The sequence below is a fragment of the Cryptomeria japonica genome, chromosome 11, assembly GCF_030272615.1.
Source record: "Cryptomeria japonica chromosome 11, Sugi_1.0, whole genome shotgun sequence".
NCBI classification, from domain to species: domain Eukaryota; kingdom Viridiplantae; phylum Streptophyta; class Pinopsida; order Cupressales; family Cupressaceae; genus Cryptomeria; species Cryptomeria japonica.
In genome coordinates this window covers 696,469,611-696,472,264 of record NC_081415.1, presented here as the reverse complement: position 1 = coordinate 696,472,264, position 2,654 = coordinate 696,469,611, and positions in this window count along the sequence as shown.

Genomic DNA, 2,654 nt, shown 5'->3' with positions numbered 1-2,654 from the left:
AGGGAGGAGACCCAAGTTGAATCAATGGAGGTCCAAGGAAAGGGGTCAAGCTCGTTACCTTCTACCAGTATGGATGAGCATATTGTGGATCTAGCTAAAAAGGTGAAGAGATATTTCTTATAAAAATTTAGATCATTTACTTGAAATGGATGTGGATGAATTGAAACGTCTCGGTGAAGAACCTAGACATATTAAAAGGAGGTCAATGAATAAAAGTGTGAAATAAATAATGTCTCATTTTGATATTCTTGATAGTACACTAGAGAAAGCCTGATTGTTATCCATTTCACTTACTCGTAAAAAGTTAATAGATCCATTAAAATTTTTGGGTATAGATACAACAAATAAAAAGAGGAAAAATTCTCAAAAAGGTTTAGTGAACATTGGTAAAAAAATCTTGAACAACAGATAAGACCATGTCAAGAAGAGTGATGTTGACATCTATACTAAATGAAAGAATGTCTCAAAAAAGACAAACCTCTTCACTATCATCAGAGTTTGGTTTTAGTAGAAGGACAATATTAAAATACGTGAAAAGGAGAAATAATTTGGATGATACTACCTCATAAGGAAATTGGGCAATTATGTGCAGAGCTCCTTGTTCTAATACGATTGAAGATGTTGTTAGGAACTTGGTGTCAAGTTTTTGGACTGATAATACTCATCCTTCATCAAATAGTAGAGATGTTATCAAACATGGTATTGACCTTGATTGTTATGATCTCCATGTAAAACATTGGTTAGCCGCAACAAAATATCAATAAAGATTGGACAAACAATGTTTGAAAAGTTAAGGTCATATTATGTGAAGATAAACAAAGTATTTGAAAATTGTCATTGTCTTTATCACATTGAATTTGATCTCTACTATGAGGTGTTTCTAAAGATTAGAGAAGATGGTGATGGTTATGAAAATGCTCCTCCTAAGCGAACAACTCAATTCATAGCATCCATCTTATGTGATAAACCAAATGATAATGCAAACAATCAAATAGATTGTATAAAATAAATTTATGGAACATGTGGAGACTTGGCTAAATTGCCTTTGATAAATGAAGATACTGACATGATGAAGATGGTAAATTGCAAGAGTTACAAGTACAAAAAGTTTGAAATAAAATTTTGGTAAGGAATCCACCAGGTTAGATTATGTAGAAGAGATACCTACTAGGACATTTATGGAAAACTTTTGTATGTTGATAAAAACCATACATGCACCATGGTTTTTTTGCCAAGTGGTAAGCACAACAGTTTCAAACATTAAGAGACACTTTCCCACTTGGAACTATTTTCTCAGTAGTGGACTTCGCAGAAAATTACTCATTTGCACATCAAAAAGAGATTCAATCAAAACTATTACTTTTCAAAGCAGAGCACTATTATGGTGCATGTGTGTTATCGACATGCAGAAATGAATTTGGATGGTGTGGATAATATATTTGAAAAATGTGTCATTAAAAAAGAATACCACTTCTATATCAGTGATGATAAGGAGCATGACACACATTTTGTAGAACATTGCTTTAATAATTTTTTTGAATATTTGAAAGAGAGAGGCATAACAATAGTTAAACATTTTGTTTGGTCTGATGGATGTGCGTCACAATTCAAATCATCGAGTCCCATTTTATGCACTATGTAGATATCATTGAAATGTCAAAATACCACATTTTTGGAGTTTTTCTTTAGAGTGGACATGGAAAGGGTGAACATGATGGTGCAAGAGCTTGTATCAAACATCCTCTAAGAAAGCATCAAATAAATTATACAGAAGGTCGTATAGATGATGCACATGATGTTGTTGAATGGTGTAAGAAACACTTTGTGCAACCAAACAAACAAACCCATTCCATATAGAGTGTTTTGGGAGATATCAAATATGTGATCTTTTTTTTAAAAAAAAATTCAAGTTTGAGTTAAATCAAAATATAAATAAAAAGGGAATTGTCTTAAAAGTATTAAATTAAATGTTTAGTTCATTTTTTTACAAAGATGTGCATGTATGTACATTTTGCAAGTGTGGATAGAAGATCAATGCATGGATGCAATAGGGTGGAAGGGACAAGTTATTTGCATTGTGTCATGAGTACAGATAATCGCCCATGAATATTGTACATTAGGGATTACTCATGTTGTTGTTGTGATTGCATTTTGGAAAACTATGGTAATTGCAAGAACCAAGAGCTTTAATATGTTAGTGAATGGAATTTGGTGCCACTAGTTGTTACTGACACATATGAGGAAAATAAGGAGGAAAGCTTTGAAGACATTCCTTTGATTTCTAGTGATTATGACCATATTTCAGGATTGATTAAAAAAGGTACATTCACATACATATAGTTCTTTAAATTATATATTTCAAAATGTTGCAAGTTTTTATCAAGTACATTTTATTTATAAGTTATAATTTTTCGTGCAAATTTGAATTGCAGGAGATATTTTTGCAGCCATAGAAAAGGCTAGAAATGTACAAGTTGTTAGTTATTATTTATTATGTTGCATAGAAGAGAGGAAGAAGTTAATAGAAGATGAAATGAGTGATGGAATGCCATTTCCCACAAGTTTGAACTGATTCATGTGTTATAATTAATTGATTTTATGCATGCATTTTCAATTTTTATACACTTTCATTAATTTTTTGTTTCTTATATACA